Here is a 25,326-nt window from a genome sequence, read left to right as displayed (position 1 = left end):
CACCCTAAATCTAATGCTAACCCTACCTCACACCCTCAACTTAACCCTCACCCTAAACCTCAGGCGAACCCTTACCCTCACCATAACCCTAACCCTAACTCTAACCCTAATCCTCACCCTAACCCTAACCCTCGCCCACACCCTAACCCTCACCATCATCCAAACCCTCATCCTCAGCTTAACACTCACACTAACCCTAACCCTAACCCTAATCCTAAACCTAACCCTCACCTTCACCCTCACTCTCAACCTAACCCTAACCCTAAGCCTAACCCTAAACCTAACCGTCACCCACACCCTCACCCTCAACCTAACACTCACCGTCACCATAAACATCACCCTAACCCTAACCCTCAACATAAACCTAACCCTAACCCTCACCCTAAAGCTAACCTTTACCCTAACGCTCACCCTATCCCTTACGCTAACCCTACACCTCAGCCTCACCGTAAACCTCACCCTAACCATTATCCTCACACTATACCTAACCCTAGCCCTAACCCTCACAGTAACCCTAATCCTCACCCTATCCCTAATCTTCACCATAACCCTCACCCTCACCCTAACTCTAATGCTAACACTACCTCTCACCCTCACCCTAACCCTCAACCTAAAACACACCCTAACCCTTACCCTCACCCTAACCTGCAAACTAAACCTAACCCTAACCCTAACGGTCACCATAACCCTCACCCTAACCCTATCCCTAAACCTAACCATAACCCTAACTCTGAACGGAACACTCACGCTCACCCTAACCCTCAAACTAAACATCACCCTAACCTTAAACCTCACCCTAACCCTTACCCTAATCCTAACCCATCCCCTAACCCTAACCCTCACTATAAACCTAACCCTCACATTAACCCTAACCTTAAACCTCACCCTCACAATCACCCTCATGCTATCCCTAACCCTCATCCTAACAGTAACTCTCACAGTCACCGTCACACTCACCCTCACCCTAACCCAAACCATAACCCTAACCCTCACCCAAAAACTAAACCTGACCCTCACCCTCACCCTAAGCCTAACCCTAAACCTAAGCTTAATCCTAATTCTAACCCTCCCCCTCCCCCTCCCCCTAAACCTAAAACTCCCCCTAAACCTAACCCTAACCCTAACCCTCACCCTAGCACTTACCCTCTCTGTCACTCTAAGCCTCACCCTAACCCTCACCCTCACCATAGCCCTCACCCTAAATCTAACCCTAACCCAAACCCTCACCCGCAACCTCATCCCCAACTTCAGCCTAACCGTAACCCTAAAGCTAATCCTAAACATAACCCTAACACTCACCCTCACCCTCACCCTCACTCTCACCCTAACCCTAACTCTAATGCTTACACTAGCCCCCACCCTCACCCTAACACTAATCCTAAACCTAACCCTTACCCTAACCCTAATACTAACCCTAAACCTCAACCTCAACCTAACCCTCACCCCAACCCTTACCCTCAACCTCAACCTCACCCTAATATTAACTCTAACCCTAACCCTAAACTTCACCCTAATCCTAATCCTAGCCCTACCCCTCCTCCTAAACCTCACCCTAAACGTAAACCTAACCCTAATCCTCACCCTATCCCTAATCCTAACCCTAACCCTTACACTAACGCTCAACCTCACCATAACCCTAATGCTAATATTAACCCTCAACCTCACCCTAACCCTAACCCTTAATCTCACCCTAACCCTAACCATAACCCTAACCCTCACACTAAACCTAACTCTCACCCTAACAATAACGCTAACCCTACCCCTCACACTAACACTCAACCTAACCCTAATCCTAACTTTAACCCTAGCTCTCAGCCTGACCCTAGCCCTCACCTGACACTAAACCTAGCATTAATCATAATACTAACCCTAAACCTAACTCTCACCCTCACCCTCAACCTCACCAACCCTCTCACCCTAACCCTCAACCTAAACCTAAACCTCACCCTAACATTAAACCTAGCCATCACACTAACCCTAACCCAAACCATCACTCTAACCCTCAAACTAACCCTAATCCTCACCCTCACCCTCACGGTAACCCTAACCCGAACCCTAACTCTCAAAATAACCCTCAAACTCACCTAACCCTAACCATAACCCTAACCTCACCCTAACCCTAACTTTTACCCTCACCCTAACCCTAATCCTAAACCTAAACCTCACCCTAACCCTAACCATAACCCTAACCCTAACACTCAAAATAACCCTCAGCCTTACCCTCACCCCAACCCTAATCGCAACCCTAACCCTCACCCTCACCCTAACCCTCACTCTAACACTTACCCTCACCCTAAACCTAACTCTCACCCTAAACCTTACCCTCAGCCTAACCCTGACCCTAAGCCCAACTCTAACCTTCACCCTCACCCTAAGCCTAACCCTCACCCTAACCATCACCGTAACCCTCACCCTAACTTGAACGCTATCCTTAAACCTCACCCTCACCCTAAACCTCATCCTAACTCTTACCCTTACCCTAACCCTAACTCTAACTCTAAAACTAAACCTCATCCTAACCCTCACCCTAACCCTAAACCGAACCCTAACCTGCACCCTAACCCGCACCCTAACCCTCACCCTAACCCTAACCCTCACATTCATCCTAAAATTAACCCTAAACCTTTCCCTCACCCTAATCCCAACCCTAACCCTAATCCGAACCCTCACACTAACCCTAACCCTCACCCTAACCCTAACCATAAACCTCAACCAAACCCTCTTCCTAACCCTAAACCTAACCATCAACCTAACCCTAACCCTAACCCTCAACCTAACCCTAACCGACAACCTAACCCTAACCCTAACATTAAACCTAACCCTAAACCTCACCGTCACCCTCAGCCTAACCCTAACCATAACCCTAATCCTAAGCCTAACGCTCACACTCATCCTCATCCTATCTCTAACCCTAACCCTAACCCTGACCCTCTCTCTAACTCCAAACCTATCCCTAACGCTCAACCTAACAATAACTCTCACCCTTACGCTAACAATAACCCTCACACTAACCCAAACACTAATGCTATCCCTAACCCTCACCCTGACCCTAACCCTAACACTAACACTAAACCTCACCCTAACCCTCACCCTAAACCTAAACCGAAACCTAACCCTCATCCTAATGTTCAACCTAACCCTCAACTTAACCCTAAACCTCACCCTAACCCTAACCCTCACCCTAAACCTTACCCTCACCCTAACCCTAACGCTAACCCTAACTCTAACCCTCACCCTCACCCTAAGCCTAACCTGAACTCTAATCCTAACCCTAACCCACACCCTAACTCCAATGCTGTCCCTAAACCTCACCCTCACCCTAAACCTCATTCTAACCCTTACTCTCAACATAACCTTAAACCTAACCCTAAACCTAATCCTCACCGCAACCTTAACCCTCACCCTCACCCTAACCCTCACCGTCACCTTAACACTCACCGTAACCCTAACCTTCACCCACACCCTGAAACTCACCCTCACCCGAACCCGAATCCTCACCATAATCTTACCCCAAACCTAACCCTCAACCTAAACCTAACTCTAACCCTCACCACATACTAACCCTTACCCTCACCTAAAACAACACCCTAACCCTCACCCAAACCCTAACACTAAACCTAAACCTCAATCTCATTCTTACCCTCACCCTAACCCTCACATTAACCCTAACCCTCACACTAACCCTAATCCTACCTTTCACCCTACCCCTCACCCTAATCCTAAACCTAACCTTCATGCTCACCCTAACCCAAAACCTCACCTACACCCTCACCCTCACCATCACCCTCACCCTCAGCCTAACACTCACCCTCACCCTAAACATCACCCTAACCCTAAACCTCACCCTAACCCTGACCCACACGCTAGTTCTCACTGTGAAACTAACCCTAACCTTAACCCTCACCCTCAACCTCACCCCCACCCTCATCCTAACCCTAAACCTAACCTTAACCCTCACCCTAACCCTATCCCTAATGCTAACCCTAAACCTCAACCTCAGACTAACCTTCACCCTAAACCTAACCCTAACCCTAATATTCTCCCTATACCTAACCCTAACCCTAACCCTCACACTAACCCTCACCCTCACCATAAATCTAATATTAACATTAACCCTCAACCTCACCCTAAATCTCGCCTTAACCCTAACTGTCACCTTAACCATATCCCTCACCCTCACCCTAACCCTCGCCTTAACACTTACCCTCATACTATGGCTCAACCTCCCCCTAAGCCTAACACTCTCCCGAACCCTAAACCTAACTTTCAACCTATACCTCATCGTAAACCTAACCCTAACCCTAACCCTCACCCTAACCTTAACCCTAAACCTAACTCTAACCCTCACCCTAACCCAAACCCTCACCCTCAGCCTCAACCTCAACCTCAGCCTAACCCTAACCCTAACCCTAATTCAAACCCTAACCCTCACCCTCACCCTAAATCTAAACCTAACCCTAACCAAAACCCTCGCGCTAAACCTAACCCTATCCCTAACCCTCACCCTAACCCTAAACCTAATCCTAAACCTAACCCTCACCCTCACCCTAATCCTTACCCTCACCCTAACCCTAAGCCTAACCCTCAGCCTAACCCTCATACTAACACTAACTCTAACCCTAAACCTCACCCTATCGTTAACCCTAACTCTAAGCCTAACCCTAACGCTAAACCCAACACTAACCCTCACCCTCACCCTCAACCTCAACATCAACCTCACCCTAACCCTCACCCTATACCTTACCCTCACCCTAACCCTAACCCTAACCCTAACTCTAACCCTCACCCTCACTCTAAGCCTAACCCGAACCCTAACCCTCAACCAAACCGTCACCCTAACTCTAACGATATCCCTAAAACTCACCCTCACCCTAAACCTCATCCTAACCCTTACACTCAACATCACCCTCACCCTAATTCTAACCCTAATCCTCACCGTAATCCTAACCCTCACCCTCCCCCAACCCTCACTGTCACCTTAACCCGCACCCTAAACCTAACCATCACTCTCTCCCTAAAACTCACCCGAACCCGAACCCTCACCCTGACAATAACCCTACCCTAAACCTCACCGTAACCCTAACACTCACCCTAAACATAACTCTAAACCTCACCCTCATACTAACCCTAACTGTAACCGTAAGCCTAACCCTAACCTTAACCCTAATCCTAAGCCTAACCCTCACCCAAACCCTAACCCTCACCCACAAGCTCAACCTCACCATCACCCTGACCATGACCCTCACCCTCACACTCACCTTAACCTTCACCATAACAATAATCCTCATCCTAAACCTAACTCTCAACCTCACCCTCTCCATCACCCTCACCCTAACTATCACCCTCACCCTCACCTAACCCTAACCATAACCCTAACCCTCACCCTAAACCTAACTCTGAACCTCAACCTAACCCAAACCTCATCCTAACCCTAAACCTAAAGATAGCCCTCACCTTAACCTTTACCCCCACCAGAACACTAACCCTAACCCTCAACCTAAACCTAACTCTCACCCTAATCCTAACCCTAAACCTCACCCTCACCCTAACCCTAACCCTAACCATAAACCTATACCTCACCCTAACCCTAACCCTAACCCTAATGCTAACACTAAACCTCAGTCTCACCCTAACCCTAACCCTCACCCTAACTTTAAACCCAACACTAATGCTAGCCCTAACCCTCACCCTCAACCTAAACATCACTCTAACCCTTACCCTCACCCTAAAACTCATGCTAACCCTAACCCTAGCACTAACACTAAAGCTCACTCTAACCCTCCCCCTAACCCTCAACCGAAACCTAATCCTCACCCTAATGCTCACCCAACCCTCAAAATAACCCCAATACTCACCCTCACCCTCACCCTAAACCTTACCTTCAACATAACCCTAACCCTAATCCCAACAATCAGCCAAACCCTCTTCCTAACCCTAACCCTACCACTCAAACTAACCCGAACCCTAACCCTAAACCTAACCCTCACCCTAAACCTAACCCTTACCGTAAACCTCAGCCAACCCCTAACCATAACCCTAATCTTAACCGTAACCCTCACCATCACCCTAACTCTAACCCTATCACTAACCCTGACACTCACCCTAACCCCAACCCTCACCCTAACCATAACCCTCACCCTCACCCTAACCCTAACACTCACCTTAACCCTTACCCTTAATCTAACGCTAACCCTAATCCTCACCCTCACCCTAAACCTCATCCTAAACCTTACCCTCTCCATAACCCTAAACCTAACCCTAATCCTCACACTAAGACTCACCCTAACACTCACCCTAAATTTAACCCTAAGCCTCACCTTCACCCTAACCCTCACCGTCACCCTAAAACTCAACCTAAACCTAACTCTCACCTACACCCTAATCCTCATCCTAACACTCACCCTCACCCTCACCCTCACCCTCAACCTAAACATCACCCTAACCTTAACCCTCATTCTAACCCTAACGCTAATCCTCACCCTAACCCTAACCCTCACCTTAAACCTCACCCTCACCCTAATCCTCACCCTACCCTTAACCCTAAGCCTTTTGTAAATGAAACCCTCACCCTCACCCTAATCCTCACCCTCACCCTAGCCCTGACCCTAAAACTAAACCTAACCCTAAACCTCAACCTCAACCTCACCCCCACCCTCAGCCTAACCCTAACCCTAACACTAATCCAAGCCCTAACCCTAACCATCACCCTCACCCTCACCCTAATCCTAACCCTAACCCTAATGCTAACACTACCCCTCACCCTCACTCTAACCCTAAACCTAACCCTAACCCTCACCTTCAACCTTCCCCTCAACCTAACCCTAAACCTCACCTAAACTCTTACCTACAACCTCAACCTCACCCTTACATTAAACATCACCCTAACACTAACCCTCACCCCAACCCTAACCCTAATCCTCACCCTAAACCTAATTATGACCCTCACCCTCACCCTCACCCTAAGCATAACCCTACACATAAACCTAATCCTCACACTCACCGTTAACCTAAACCTCACCCTAACCCTAACTTTAACCCTAGCCCTCACCCTAACCCTAACTCTAAAGCTAACCCTAACACTCACCATCACCCTAACCCTAACCCTAAACTTCTCCCAAACTCTAACCCTAACCTTAATGCTATCCCTAACTCTCACCCTCACCCTAACCCTCACTCTAAAACTTACCCTCACCATAACACTCACCCTAACCCTAAACCTAACATTAAAAATAAACCTCACCCTAAACCTCACCCTAAGCTAAAACCTAAAGCTCACCCTAACGCTCACCCTAACCCTCAACCTAATCCTAACCCTAACCCTAACCCTAACCTTCCTCCAACCCTCACCCTAACCCTAACCCTAACACTAAACTTTAACCTAACGCTCACTCTAAACGTAACCCTATTCCTCACCCTATACCTAACCCTAACGCTAACCCTCACCCTAACCTTCACCCTCACCATAAATCTTATGCTAACATTAACCCTCAAAATCACGCTAAACCTCGCCCTAACCCTTACCTTCACTTTAACCCTATTCCTAACACTCACCCTAACACTCACCTTAATGCTGACCCTCACCCTAAACCTCACCCTCACCCTAACACTCACCCTAACCCTTACCCTCACCCAAACCCTAACCCTAACCGTCAGCCTAACCCTCAACCTAAACCTATCACTAACCCTAACCCTCATCCTAACCTTAACCCTAACCCTAACCCTAATCCTCACCCTAACCCTAAAACTCACCCTCACCCGAACCCTAACCCTAAACTTAACCCTCACCCTAACCCTAAATGTCACCCACACCCTAAAACTCACCTCACCCTAACCCACACCCTCACCATAACCTTACACTAAATCTCACCCTATACCTAATCCTCACCCTAAACCTAACTCTAACCCTCACCCTCATACTAACCCTAAACCTCACCTTAAAACTCACCCTAACCCTCCCCCTAACCCTCACCCTCAGCCTCAACCTCAACCTCACCCTAACCCTAACAACTCCAATTCAAACCCTAACCCTCACCCTCACCCTGACTCTAAACGTAACCCTAACCAAAACCCTCACTCTAAGCCTAACCTTATCCCAAACCCTCAACCTAAACCTAAACCTAATATTAAATCTAACCCTCACCCTGACCCTAACCCTTACCCTCACCCTAAGTCTAAGGCTAACCCTCAGCCTAACCCTCATACTAACACTAAACCTAACCCTAACCATCACCCTAACCTTAACCCGAACCCTAACCCTAACACTCACCCAAACCCTAAGCCTCAACCTCACCCTCAACCTCACCATCAACCTGACCCTGTCCCTCACACACACCCTCATCCTAATCCTAACCATAACTCTAACCCTCACCCTAAACCTAACCATCATCCTCACGCTCACCATGACCCTCACCCTAACCCTTCCCTCACCCTCACCCTCATCCTAACCATAACCCTAACCCTCAACGTAAAACTAACTCTGACCCTCCCCCTCACCTTCACCCTAAGCCTAACCTATATCTAAACCTCACACAAACCCTAACCCTCACACTCAACCTCACCGTCACCCTCACCCTAACCCTCACACTCACCCTCACCCTAACCCTAAACATAATCCTAACCCTCACCCTAAACCTAACCATCAACCTCACCCTCACCATGACCCTCACCCTAATCCAAACCCTAACCCTAACCATAACCCTAACGCTCACCCTAAACCTTACTGTGACCCTCATCCTCACCTTCACACTAAGCCTAACCCTACACCTAAGCCTAATCCTAAACCTAACCCTCACCCTCACCCTCACCCAAACCTAAAACTCAGCCTAACCCTAAGCCTAAACCTAGCCCTCACCCTAACCTTTACCCTCACCATCACCCTAACCCTAATCCTCAACCTAAACCTAACCCTCAACCTAACCCTAACCCTAACCCTCAAGCTCAACCTCACCCTAACCCTATCCCTATCCCTCACCCTCACCCCAACCCTAACCCTAACCCTATCCCTAATACTAACCCTAATCCTCACCCTCACCCTCACCTTAACCCTAACCCTAAGTCTAACCCTCACCCTAACCCTAAACCTATTGCTATCCATAACCTTCATCCTCACCCTAACCCTAAAACTAACCCTAACACTAAACCTCACCCTTACCCTCACCCTAAACCTAAACCTAAACCTAACCCTTACCCTAACGCTGACCCTAACCCTCAACCTAACCCTAACCCTCACCCTCACCCTAACCCTCACACTAAACCTTACTCTCACCCTAACCATAACCATAACCCTAACTCTAACCCTCACCCTCACCCTAAGCCTAGCCTGAACCCTAACCCTCACCCTAACTCTAACGCTATCCCTAAATCTCGCCCTCACCCTAAACCACATTATAACCCTTACCAACACCATAACTCTAAACCTAAACCTAACCCTAATCCTCACCCTCACCCTAACCCTCACCCTCACCCTAACACTCACTGTCACCTTAACCCTCACTCTAAACCTAACCGCCACCCACACCCTAAAATTCACCCTCACCCGAACCCGCATCCTCACCCTAAACCTACCCTAAACCTCACCCTAACCCTAACCCTCACCCTAAACCTAACTCTAACCCTCACCCTCATACTAACCCTAACACTCACCTTAATCCTCACCCTAACCCTCACCCTAACACTAACGCTAACCCTAACCCTCACTCTCACACTAACCCTCACCAAAACCCTTATCCTCACACTAACCCTAACCCTAACCCTAAACCTCACATTAACCCTAACCCTCACCCTAACCCTAACCCTACCCCTCAACCTACCACTCACCCTAACACAAACTCTAACCTTCACCCTAACCCTAACACTAACCCTCACATTTACCCTAACCCTCACCGTAACCCTAACCCTCACCTCAACCCTAACCATCACCTACACCCTCACTCTCACCGTCTCCCACACCTAACACTCACCCTCACCCTAAACATCACCCTACCCATAATCCTCACCCTAACCCTAACCTTAATCCACACATAACCCTAACACTCACGTTAAATGTAACCCTCACCCTAATCCTAACCCTAAACCTTTCTTAACTGAAACCCTCACTCTCACCGACACCCTAGCCCTCACCCTAAAACTAACCCTAACCCTAAACCTCACCCTCAACCTCAACCCACCTTCAGTCTAACCCTAACCATAAACCTAATCCTAACCCGAACCCTAACCCTCACCCTCATCCTCACACTAACCCTAACCCTAAACTTAACCCTAATGCTAACTCTAGCCCTCACCCTCACCCTAACCGTCACCCTAACCTGAACCTGAACACTAACCCTAATCCAAATGCTGACCGTAAATCTCAACCTCACCCTAACACTCACCCTAAACCTTACCCTCACCCTCAACCTCACCCTGACCCTAAACCTAATCCTAAACCTAACCCTCACCTTAACCCTCAAACTAACCCTAACCCTAACCCTACCTCTCAGCCTAACCCTCACCCTAAACCTAACCCTAACACTAATCCTCAACCTATCCCTAAACCTAACCCTCACCCTAACCCTCACCCTCACCCTAAACCTAATGCTAACATAAACCCTCAACTATATACTAATCCTCGCCCTAACCCTTCCCTCATCTTAACCCTATCCCTCACCCTCACCATAACCCTCACCCTAATTTTTACCCTCAGCCTAACCCTCAACCTAACCTTAACCCTAACCCTAACACTAACAATCACACTAACCCTCACCTGAATCCTAAGCCTAAACCTAACCCTCACCCTAACCCTCAACCTAACCCTTTCACTCACCTAAACCCTAACCCTAACCCTCAGCCTAATCCTCATCCTAACCCTAACCCTAACCCTCACCGTAACCTTAAGGCAAACCCTAACCCTAACCCTCACCCTAAACCTAACACTCACCCTCAGCCTCACCCTCACCCTCACCCTAACTCTAAACCTAACCCTAACAAAAACACACACCCTAATCCTATCCATATCCCTAAGACTCACCCTAAACTTAACCCTAATCTTAATCCTAACCCTCAAACTAAACCTTACCCTCACCCTAACCCTAATTCTAACCCTCAGCCTAACCCTCACTCTAACACTAATCCTATCCCTAACACTCACCCTAACCTTTAACCTAACCGTAAAACTAACCCTCATCCAAACACTAACCCTCACCCTAACCCTCAACCTCACCATCACCCTCACACTCACCCTCACCCTAACCCTAACCATAACCCTAACCGTCACCCTAAACCTAACCCTCACCCTCATCCACAACCTCATCATCAACCTCACCCTAACCCTCACCCTCACCCTCACCTAACCCTAAGCATAACCCTAACCCTCACCCTAAACCTAACTCTGACACTCATCCTCAACTTCACCCTTAGCCTAACCCTACACCTAAGCCTAATCCTAAACCTAACACTCACCCTCACCCTAATCCTAAAACTCACCCTAAACCTAACCCTAACCCTAACCCTCACCATAACCCTAAACATCACCCTAACACTAACCCTCACCCTAAATCTAATCCTAACCCTCACCCTCACCCTAACACTAAACCTAATGCTAACCCTAATCCTAACCCTCAACCTAAAACTCACTCTAACCCTTACCCTCACCCTAACCCTCAACCTAACGCTAACACTAACCCTAACACTAAACCTCACCCTAACCCTCACCATAAACCAAAACCTAAACCCAAACCTCACCCTAACGCTCACCCTAACCCTCAACCTCACCCTATCCCTCACCCTCACCGTAACCCTCACACTAAACCTTACCCTTCACCTTAACCCTAACCCTATCCCGAACTCTAACCCTCACCCTCACCCTAAGCGAAACCCGAACCCTAACCCTCACCCAAACCCTCACCCTAACTAACTATATCGCTAAAACTCACCCTCACTCTAAACCTCATCCTAACCCTTACCCTCAACATAAGCCTAAGCCTAAGCCTAACCTTAATCCTCACCATAATCCTAACCCTCACCCTCATCCAAACCCTCACCCTCACCTTAACTCTCACCCTAACCCTACCCATCACCCACTCCAGAAAACTCACCCTCAACCGAACCCTAACCATCACCCTGACCCTATCCTATACCTCAAGCTAACCCTAACCCTCACCCTAACCCTAACTCTAACCCTCACCCTCATACTAATCCTAACTCTAACCCTGATCTTAATCTTCAGCTTATCCTCACCCTAACCCTAAGACTAACCCTCACCCTCACTCTCACCCTAACCCTCACCCTAACCCTTATCCTCACACTAACCCTAACCCTAACACTAATCCTCACACTAACCCTAACCCCCAACCTAACACAAAACCTACCCCTAATCCTCCCCCTTCCCCTAACCCTAACCCTCACCTTCACCCTAACACTTAACTTCACCCTAACCCTCACCCTAACCCTAAACCTCACCTACACCCTAACCCTCACCCTCAACCTCACCCTCATCCAAAAAATCACCCTAACCCTAACACTCACCCAAAGCCTAACCCTAATCCTCAACCTCACCCTAACCCTAACCCTCACCCTCACCCTCACCCTCACCCTCAGCTTAACCCTAACCCTAACCCTAATACAAACCCTAAACCTCACACTCACCCTCACCCTAACTCTAAACCTAACTCTAACCAAAACCCTCACACTAAGCCTAAACCTATCCCTATCCCTCTCCCTAAACCTGACCCTAAACCTAACCCTAACCCTCACCCTCACCCTAACCCTAAACCTCACAACAACACTTACCCTCAACCTAACCCTAAAACTAACCCTCAGCCTAACCCTCATCCTAACCCTAACCCTAAAGCTAACCCTCACCCATACCCTGACCCTCACCCTCATCATCAACCTCACCATCACCCTCACCCTAACCCTCACACTCACCCTCACCCTCACACTAATCCTAACCCTAACCCTAACCCTCACCCTAAACCTAACCGTCACCCTCATCCTCAACTTCAAAATCACCCTCACCCTAACACTCACCCTCACCCTAAACCTAAACATAACCCTAACCCTCACCATAAACCTAACTATGACCCTCCCCCTCTCCCTCCCCCTAAGCATAACCCTACACTTAAGCCTAATCCTATACCTAATCCTCACCCTTACCCTAAACCTAAACCTCACCCTAACCCTAACCCTAAACCTAGCCCTCACCCTAACCCTAACCTTAAAACTAACCCTCACCCTAACGCTCACCCTAAAACTCAAACTAACGCTAACCCTAACCCTCACCCTAATTCTCAACCTAAACCTTACCATCACCATATCCCTATCCCTAACCCTAACTCTAACCCTCACCCTCACCCTAAGACTAACCCAAACCTTAACCCTCACCCTAACCCTCACCCTAACTCTAACGCTACCCCTAAAACTCACCCTTACCCTAAACCTCATCCTAACCTTTACACTCACCAGAAACCTAACCCTAACCCTAATACTCACCATAATCCTTACCCTCACCCTCACCCTAACCCTCACCATCACTTTAACCTTCACCCTAACCCTAACCATCACACACACCCTAAAACTCACCTGAACCCGAACCCTCACCCGCAACCTAACCCTACCCTAAACCTCACCCTAATTCTAACCCTCACCCTAAACCTAACTCTAACCCTCACACTCATACTAACCCTAACCCTAACCTTAACTTTCACACTAAACCTCTCCCTAACCCTAACCCTAAACCTAACCCTCACAATCAGCCTAAACCACACCCTAATCCTTATCCTCACATTAACGATAACCCCAACCCTATACCTCACATTAACCCTTACCCTCACCCTAACTCCTCACCCTACCCCTCACCCTAACCCTAAACCTAGCCCTCACCCTAACCCTCACCCTCACCCTAACCCTCACCCTCACCCTAACCCTAACACTAACACTAATGCTAACCCTAAACCTCAACCTTACCGTAAACCTCACCCTAACCTTTAACCTCACCCTCAACCTCACCCTAACCCTAACCCTAACCCTACCCCTCAGCCTAATCTTCAACCTAAACCTAACCCTAACGCTAATCCTCACCCTATTCTTAACCCTAAACCTAACCCTCACCTTAACCCTTACCCTCACCTTAACACTAATTTTAACATTAACTCTCAACCTCACGCTAAACTTCACCCTAACCCTTACCTTCACCTTAACCCTAACCCTCACCCTCACCCTAACCCTTACACATACCCTAACCCTCACGCTAACCCAAACTCTAACCCTAACACTGCACTTCACCCTAACCCTCACCAGAAACCTAAGCCTAAACGTAACCCTAACCCTCACCCTAACACTCACCCTAACCCTTACCCTCACACGAAAACTAACCCTAACCCTCAGCCTAACCCTCATCCTAAACCTAACCCTAACCCTAACCCTCACTCTGACCTTAGCCCTACCACAAACCCTAACCCTCACCCTAACCCTAACCCTCACTCTCACCCTCAACCTCACCCTCAGCCTAATCCTAACCCTAACCCTAATCCAAAACCTAAACCTCACCCACACCCTCACCCTAACTCTAAACCAACCCTAAGCAAAACCCTCACCCTAATGCTAAACCTATGCCTAACCCTCACCCTAACAATAAACCAAAACCTTACCCTCACACTCACCCTAACGCTAACCCTCACCCTAACCCCATCGCTAAACCTCAGCCTAACTCTCATCCTAACCCTAACCCTAACCCACACCCAAAACCTAAAGCTCACCCTCACCCTCAACCTCATCTTCAACCTCACCCTAAACTTCACCCTCACCATTACCCTAACCCTAACCATAACGTAACCCTCAACCTAAACCTAACCCTCACCCTCAACCTCACCATCACCCTTACCCTAACAATCACCCTCACCCTCACCCTAAACCTAACCATAAGCATAAAGCTCACCCTAAACCTAACTCTGACCCTCACCCTCACCCTCACCCTAAGCCTAACCCTACATCTAAGCCTAATCCTAACCCTAACCCTCGCCCTCACCCTAGCATAACCCTCACCCTAACCCTAACTCTAATCCGAAACCTACCCCTCTCCCTCACTCTAACCCTCCCCCTTACCCTCACCCTAACCCTATCCCTCACCCTCAGCCTAACCCCAACCTTAACCCTAATCCTAAACCTACCTCACCCTCAACCTCGCCCTAACTCTAACCCTAACCCTAACCCTGAACCTCACCCTAAACCTAAGACTTTCCCTAATCTTCACACTAACCCTAACCCTCACCCTAAACCTAACCCTAAACCTCACCCACACCCTAACCCTAACCCTCACCCTAACCATCACACTAACCCTAATGCTAACCCTAAACCTCACCCTCACCATAAACCTCACCCTAACCCTTACCCTCACCCTAACCCTAAACCTAACCCTAATCCTCACACATATCCTAACTCTAACCCTCACCCTAATCCTAACACTAACACGAACTTTCACCCTAACCCTCACCCTAGCCCTAGTCCTCACCCTAACCCTTACCCTAAACCTCACCCTAACCCTCAACCTAACCGTAAACCTAATGCTAATATTAACCCCCAACCATAGCCTAAACCTCTCCCTAACCGTTCCCTCACCTTAAACCTGTCCCTCACCCTCACCATAACGCTCACCCTAACCGTTACCCTCAGCCTAACCCTCAACCTAACCTTAACCCTAACCCTAAAACTAATCCTCACCCGAAAACTTAAGCCTAAACCTAACCCTCAAACTAACCTTTCACTCACCGGAACCCTAACCCTAACCCTCAGCCTAAACCTAATCCTAAACCTAACCCTAACCCTAACCCCTCAACCTTACCTTAATGCTAACCATAACCCTAACCCTCACCCTAACCCTCACCCTAACCTTAATGTTAAACCTAATATTAAGCCTCACCCTAACCCTCTCCCTAACCCTAAGCCTCACCCAAACCCTAACCCAAACCCTCAGCCTAACCCTCATCCTAACCCTATCCCTAACCCTAACCCTCACCCTCACCCTAACCCTAACCCTAAGCCTCACCTTAAACCTCACCCTCACATTAATCCTCACCCTAACCCTAACCCTAAGCCTTTCCTAACTGAAACCCTCAGCCTCACCCTAACCCTCACACTAATCCTCACCTTAAACTTCACCCTCACCCTCAGCCTAACCCTACGACAATCCTAACTGAAACACTCACCCTCAACCTAACCCTAATCGCCACCCTAACCATTACCCTAACCCTCACCTTAAATATCACCATCACCCTAATCCTCACCCTAACCCTAAACTTAAGCCTTTCCTAACCGAAACCCTCATCCTGACCCTAACCCTGACCCTAACCCTCACCCTCACCCTAGCCCTCACCCTAAAACTAACCCTAACCCTAACACTCACCCTCACTCTCAGTCTAACCTTAACCCTAACCTTAATCCTAAACCTAAATGTAATCCTCACCCTCAACTTCACCCTAACCCTAACCCTAACCCTTACCCTAATGCTAACACTAGCTCTCACCCTCAACCAAAACCTAACCCTAACCCAAACCCTCACCCTAACCTAACCCTAACCCTCACCCTAACCCTAACCCTCAACCTAACCCTCACCCTAACCCTAACCCTAACCCTACCACTCAGCCTAACCCTCACACTACACCTAACTCCAACTCTAATCCTCACTCTATCCCTAACCCTAACCCTCACCCTAACCCTCACCCTCACCGTAACATTAATGCCAACAATAAACCTAAACTTCGCCCTTACCCTTACCCTCACCTTAACCCTACCCTCACCCTCACCCTAACCCTCAGCCTAACACATACCCTCACCCTAAACGTCACCCTAACCCTAAGCCTAACCCTCAACCTCACCATCACCCTTATCCTCACCCTAACCCTTACCCTCAACATAAACCTCACCCTAAACCTAAGCCCAAACCTCACCCTCACCCTCACCCTAACCCTCACCCTAACCATTACCCTCACTCGAACCCAGACCCTAAACCTCAGCCTAACCCACATCCTAACCCTAACCCTAACCCTCATCCTAACTGTAAGCCCAACACTAACCCTAACGGTCACCTCAACCTAACCCTAACCCTCACCCTCACCCTCACCCTCAAACTCAGCCTCAGCCTAACTCTAACCCTAACCCAAATCCAAAACCTGAACCTCACCCTCACCCTCACCATAACTCTAAACCTAACTATAACCAAAACCCTCACCCTAACCCTAACCCTATCCCTAAAACTCTCCCTAACCCTAACCCTAATTCTAATCCTAACCCTCACCCTAAATCTAATCCTTACTCTCACCCTAACCCTAACCCTCACACTAATCATTACCCTCAGCCTAACCCTAACACTAACTCTCATCCTAACCCTCATCTTAACCATAACCCTCACGCTAAACCTAACCCTCAACTTCACCCTCACCCTCAGCATCACCCTAACCCTAACCCTTACCCTCACCCTAACCCTAAACCTAACCATAACAACAACCCTCACCCTAAACCTAACTATAACCCTCACCCTCAGCCTAAGCCTAACATTACACCTAAGCCTAATCCTAAACCTAAACCTTAACCTCACTGTCACCGTAACCCTAATCCTCACCCTAACCCTAACCCTAACCCTCACCCTAACCATAACCCTCACCCTCACCCTAACCCTAAAGCTAACCCTAACACTCTCCATCACTCTAACCCTAACCCTAACACTCACCCAAACCCTAACCCTAACCCTAATGCTTTCCCTAACCCTCACCCTCACCCTAACCCTTGCCCTCAGCCTAACACTCACCCTAACCCTAAATCTAAACCTAACCCTCACCCTAACACTCCCCCTAACCATCAACCTAACGCTAACCCTCACCCTCACCCTAACTGTCACCCTAAACCTTAACCTCACCCTAACCCTATCCCTAAACATAACTCTAACCCTCACCCTCACCCTAAGCCTAACCTTCACCCTAACTCTAATGCTACCCCTAAACCTCACCCTCAACCTAAACCTCATCCTAAACCTTACACACACAATAACCCTAACCCTAACCTTAACCCTAATTCTCATCGTAATCCTTATCCTCACCCTCACCCTAACCATCACTATCACCTTAACACTCACCCTAACCCTACCCTAAACCTCACCCTAACTCTAACTCTCACCCTAAACCTAACTGTTACCCTCACCCTCATACTAACCCTAACCCTTACCTTAACCTTCACCCAAAACCTCACCCTAATCCTAACGCTAACCCTAAACTTCACTCTCAGCCTAACCCACACCTTAACCATTATCCTCACACTAAAGCTAAACCTAACCCTAACCCTAACATTAATCCTAAACCTCACCCTAACCCATCACCCTACCCCTCACCCTAACCCTAAACCAAACCCTCACCCTAACCCTAACCCTAAACCTAACCATCAGCCTAACACTAAGCCTAAACCTAATGTTAACCCTAAAACTCAACCTCACGCTAAACCTCACCCTAAACATTACCTTCACCCTCAACAGCACCCTTATCTTAACCCTAACCATAATCCTCACCCTAACACTAACCCTAACCCTAACCCTAACCCTTACACTCACCCTAACCCTCAAGCTAACCCTAACACTAACACTAACACTAACCCTCAACCTAACCCTCACCTGAACCCTAAGCCTAAACCTAAGCCTAACCCTCAACCTAACACTCAAACTAATCCTTACCCTCAAATGAGAACTAACAGTAACCCTCATCCTAACCCTCATCCAAATCCTATCCCTAACCCTAACCCTCATCCTGACCTTAGCCATAACACAAACCCGAACCCTCAGCCTAACCCTAACCCCAACCCTAATCCAAACCCTAAACCTCACCCTCACCCTCACCCTAACTCTAAACCTAACCCTAGGCAAAACCCTCACCCTAACCCTAACCCTATTCCTAACCCACACACTAACCTAAACCTAATCCAAAACCTAACCCTCACCCACATCCTAACCCTTACCCACACCCTAACCCTAACCCCAAACCACAGCCTAACTCTGATCTTAAACCTAGCCCTAAACCACACCCAAAACCTAACCCTCACAGTCACCCTAACCCTGACCCTAACCCTATACCTAAGCCGAATCCTATCCCTAACCCTCACCCTCATCCTAACCCTAACTGTCACCCTAACCCTAACCCTCACCCTAATCCTAAACTTAACACTCACGCTCACCCTAAACCTAAACCTAACTCTAACCGTAACCCTCACCCTAACCCTAACCCTAACCCTAATGCTAACACTAAACTTCACCCTCACCCTAACCCTAACCCTAACCCTAATGCTAATACTAAACCTCACCCTCACCTTAAACCTAACCCTATGCCGAACCCTCACCCTAACCCTAACCCTAACCCTAATGCTATCCCTAAACCTCACCCTCACACTAAACCTCACTGTAACCCTTACCCTCATCCTAACCCTAAACCTAACACTAACACTAAACCTCAACCTAACCCTCAGCCTAAAACTAAACGTAAACCTAACCTTCACACTAATGTTCACCCTAACCCTCAAACTCACCCTAGCCCTCAACTAACTCTAAACGTCACCCTCACCCTAACCCTCAAACTAAACCTTACCCTCACCCTAACCCTAACCCTCACCCTCACCCTAACCTCAACCTCACCCTAGCCCTCACCTTAACCCTAAACCTCACCCTCACCCTAACCCTCACCCTAACCCTAACCCTCACCCTAACCCTTTCCCTCACCCTAACCCTAACCCTAACGCTCAGCCTAACCCTCATCCTAACCCTAACCCAAACACTAACCCTCACCCTAACCTTAACCCTAACCCCAACCCTAACACTCAATCTAAACCTAATCCTCACCCTCACACTCAACCTCAACCTCAGCCTAAACCTAACCCAAACTCCAATCCAAAACCTAACCCTCACCCTCACCCTAACTCTAACCCTAACCCTTACCCTAAACATCACCCTAACCCTAACCCTCCCTCACCCTCAACCTAATCCTAATCCTAAACCTAACCCTTAATCTCACCCTCACCATAAATCTAACACTCACCCTAACACTAACCCTAAACCTAATTCTATACCTAACCCTCACCCTAACTTTAACCATCACCCTCACCCTCAGCCAACCCTAACTCTACCCCTCAGCCTAACCCTCACCCTAACCCTAACACTAACCCTAATCAAAACCCTAACTCTCACCCTCACCCTCACTCTAACTCTAACTCTAACCCTAACCCTAACTCTCACCTAACCCTAACCCTAACCCTAACACTAAAGCCAACACTATCCCTCACCCTCACCTTAAGCCTCACCCTAACCCTAACTTTCACCCACAACCTCACCCTAAACTCCACCCTAAACCTCACCCTCACCCTAGCCCTCACCCTAAACCTAACCCTAAGCCTAACCCTAACCCTCACCCGCCCCCTAACCCTAAACCTATCCCTAAAAATCACACTAACCCTAAACCTAACAATAATGCTAAACATAAACCTCAAACTCACGCTCACCCTAATCCTCACGCTAAGCCTAAGCATAATCCTAACCCTCACCCTCACCCTAACCCTCACCCTAACCCTTAGAAACACACTAAACCTAACCCTTACCCTCAGCCTAACCCTCATCCCAAGCCTAACATTAACCCTAACCCTCACCCTAACCTTAACCCTAACCCCAACCCTAACACTCAACCTAACCCTAACCATCACCCTCAAACTAAACCTCAACATCAGCCTATACATAACCCTAATCCAAACCCTAACATTCATCCTCACCCCAAACCTAATTCTAACCCTAACCCTCACCCTAACACTCACACTCACCTTAACTCTATCCCTAAACCTCACCCTAACCCTAACCCTAATCCTAAGCCTAACCCTTACCCTCAAACTCACCATAACCCTAACACTCACCCTAACCTTCACCCTAACCCTAACCCTCACCCTCACACTCACCCTAACCCTACCCTAACCCTAACCCTCGACCTAAACCTAAGTGTAACTCTAATGCTAACCCTACACGTCACCCTCACCCTAAACCTAACCCTAACACTCACACTAACCCTAACCCTAACCCTAATGCTATACCTAACCCTCTCCCAAACCCTATCCCTCACCGTCAACTTTACCCTCACCCTCACCCTAACCCTACCCCTACCCCTCAGGCTAACCCTAACCCTAAACCTTAACCTAAACCTAATCCAAACCCTAACCCTCACCCTCACCTTCACCCTAACTCTAAACCTAAAACTAACCCTAAACCTCACACTAACCCTAACCCAATCCATAACCCTCATGCTAACCATAACCCTAATCCTAAACTTAACCCTCACCCTCAACCTCACCACAACCCTAACACTCACCCAAACCCTAATCTTAACCCGAGCTCTCACCCTAAGACTTACCCTCACCCTCACCATAACCCTAATCCTCAACATCACACTATCCCTCACTCTAAGCCTAACTCTCACCCTAACTCTAATACTAACCCTAACCCTAACTCTAACCCTATCCCTAACACTATTCCAAACCCTCATGCTAACCCTAACCCTAACCCTAACCCTCACCCTCACACTCACCCTAAACCAAACCCTCACACAAACCCTCACCCTAAACCTAATACTAATCCTTACAATAACCGTAAACCTAACCCTCACCTTCACCCTAACCCTCACAGTCACCCCTAACCCTAACACTCACCTACACCCTCACCCTCACCCTCACCCTCACCTTCACACTAACAAGACACCCTCATATTAAACATCAATCTAACCCTAACTCGCACCCTAACCCTAACTGTAAGGCTCACCCTAACCCTGATCCTCACCTTAAAGCTCACCCTCACTCTAATCTTCACCCTAACCCTAACCATAAGCCTTTCCTAACTGAAACGCTCACCCTCACCCATACCCTTACCCTAACCCTCACCCTCACCCTAGCCCTTACCCGAAACCTAACCCTAACCCTAACCCGCACCCTCACCCTCACCCCACCCTCAGCCTAAACCTAACCATAAACCTACACCTAACCCTAAACATAACCTTTACACTAAACCTAATCCTAACCCTAATGCTAACACTAACCTTCACAATAAATCTAAGCCTAACCCTAACCCTAACCCTAATCCTAATTCTATCCCTAAAACTCAACCTCACCCTAAACATCATACTAACACTTACCCGCACCCTCAAGCGCACCCTAATCCAATACCTAACCCTAACCCTCACACTAACCCTCACCCTAACCCTAACCCTAACCCTACCCCTCAGCCTAACCATCACGCTAACCCTAACACTAACCCTAATCAAAACCCTAACCCTCACCTTATCACTAACCATAACCCTAACCCTCACCCAAACCCTCAACCTTACCCTATGCCTAATGCTAACATGAAGCCTAAACCTCAACCTAAACCTCAACCTAACCCTTAACCTCACCATAACCCTATCCCTCACCCTCACCCTAACCCTCACCAAAACCTTACCATCACCCTCACCCTAACACTAACCCTAACCCTAAGCCTCGCCCTAACCCTCAACCTAAGCCTAACCCTAACCCTCACTCTAACTCTCACCCTAACCCTATGCCTAATCCTGACCCTCAACCTCAAGCTAACCCTTACCCTCACCCTAACCCTAACCCTATCCCTCAGCATAACTCTCATCCTAACCCTAACCCTAACCCTAATCATCACATTAACCTTAACCCTAACCCAAACCCTAACACTCCCCCTAACCTTAACCCTCATGCTCACACTCAAACTCCCCCTCAGCCTAACCCTATCCCTAACCCTAATCCAAATTCTAACCCTCACCTTCACGCTCACACTAACCCTCAACTTTACCCTAAACCTCACCCTAATCCTTACCCTCACCCAAAATCTAATCCTAACCTTAACGCTAACTCTAACACTCAACCAAACCCTTTCCCTAACCCTCATCCTAAACCTAGCTCACACCTTAACCCTAACCCTAATCCTCACCCTCACCCTAACCCTAACCCTCACCCTAACCCTAACCCTCAACCTCATCCTAACCCTTACCCTCACCATATCCCTAAACCTAACCTAACCCTAACCCTAATCCTCACACTAACCCTAAACCTAACCCTCACACTAATGCTCAACCAAATCTTCACCCTCACCCTAAAGCTTACCATCAGCTTAACCCTCACCCTAACCCTAACCCTCACTAAAACAGTAACCCTCACCCTCACGCAAACCCTCACCCTAAACCTAAACCTGACCTCACCCTTTCCCGCACCCTAAATCTAACACTAACCCTCACCCTCAACCTAACCCTAACCCTAACAAGAACCCTAACCCTCACAGTAAACCTAACCCTCACCCTAACCCTAACCCTCACACTCTCCCTAACCCTAACCTTAACTGTAACCCTCACACTCACCCTAACACTCAACCTAACCCTCACCCTCATCCTCACCCTAACCCTCACCCTCACCCTAAACCTCCCCTAACCCTAACCCTCACACTAACCCTAACCATAACCCTAACCCTAACACTCACCCTAACCTCACCCTAACCCTAAGGACAATCCTAAGCCTCACCCTCATCATAAACCTCACCCTAACCCTTATCCTCACACTAAACCTAACCCTAACCCTAACCATCACACTCAAACTAACCTTCACCCTCACCCTTTCCCTAACCCTAAACTTAACAGTAAACCTCACCTTCATACTAAACATCATCCTAACGCTAAATCTCACACTAACCTTAACCCTAACCCTCACCCTAACCTATTCCTCAACATAACCCTCACTCACCCCTAATCCACACACTAACACTAACCCAAACCCTATTCTAACCGAAACACTCACCTTACCCTCCACCTCAACCTAACCCTCATCTTCACCCTAAACCTCACCCTAGCCCTCACCCTAACCCTAACCCTAGCCCTCACCGTAACCCTAACCTTAACCCTGTCCCTAATCCTAACCCTAACACTAATCCTAACACTAACCCTAATCCTAACCCTAACCCTAATCCTAACCCTTAGCCTCAACCTATCCTTTACACTCATCCTCACCCTAACGCTAACCCTCACCCTAAACCCAACCCTATCCCTCAACCTCACCCTAACCCTCACCCAAATCCTAACGCTCACCCTATCCCTAATGCTAACCCTACACCTCACACAAACCCTAACCCTCACCCTAACCCTAACCATAATCATAACCCGCACACTAACCCTAAACCTAACCCTCACCTAACCCTCATTCTAATCCTAACTCTAAACCTAACCCTCACCCTAACACTAACCCTAACCCTAACCCGAGCCCTCACCGTAACCCTAACCCTCACCCTCCCGCTACCCATCACCCTCAGCATAACCCTAATCCTAACCCTCACCGTTACTCTCACCCTAAATCTAACCCTAAACCTAACCCTAATACTCACCCTCACCCTCACCCTCACCATAGCCCTCACCCTCAACCTCACCCTAAACATCACCCTAACCCTAACCCTCACGCTAACCATAACCCGAAACCTCACCCTAACACTAAACCTAACCATAACCCTCACCCTAACCTTAACACTAACCCTAACCCTCACCCTCACCCTAACACTCACTTTAACCCTTATTCTCACACTAACCCTAACCCTAAGCCTAACCTTCACTCTAACCCTAACCCTCACACTAATCCTAACCCTACACTTCACCCTAACTCTCACCATAACCCTAAACCTAACCCTAACCCTCACAATAAACCTAACCCTCACCCTAAGCCTAACACTAACCCTCACTCTAAACCTAACTCTCACACTCACCCTAAAACTCACAGTCACCCTAAACCTCACCGTAACCCTAACCCATAACTACAACCAAACCCTCACCCGAACCCAAACCCTAGCCCTCACACGAAAACTCACCCTCACCCTAACACTCACACTAACCCTTACACAAACCCTAACCCTAAAACTCACCCGTACCCTAACCCTCCCCCTAAACCTTACACACACCCTAACCCTAATCCTAACACTAACCCTCACCCTCACACTAACCCTCATCCTAAACATTAACCTCAACCTAAACCAAACCCTAACACTAAACCTAATACTCACACTAACCCTAATCCTAACCCTACCCCTCACACTCCCCCTCACCCTAATCCTAACCCTAACATTCATCTTAACACTAACTCTCACCCTCACCCTCACCCTGAACCTAACCCAAACGCTAAACCACATGGTCACCGTAATCTTCACCCTAACCCTAACCCTAACTATTATCTAAACGAAAACCTCAGGCTCAACCTCACCCTCACACTAACCTTCACCCTCACCCAAGCCCTCACTCTAACACTAACCCTCACCCT

This window comes from Dipodomys merriami, unplaced genomic scaffold, assembly GCF_024711535.1.
Source record: "Dipodomys merriami isolate MVZ:Mamm:240054 unplaced genomic scaffold, mDipMer1.0.p SCAF_46, whole genome shotgun sequence".
NCBI classification, from domain to species: Eukaryota; Metazoa; Chordata; class Mammalia; order Rodentia; family Heteromyidae; genus Dipodomys; species Dipodomys merriami.
Note: the sequence above shows the minus strand (reverse complement) of the source record.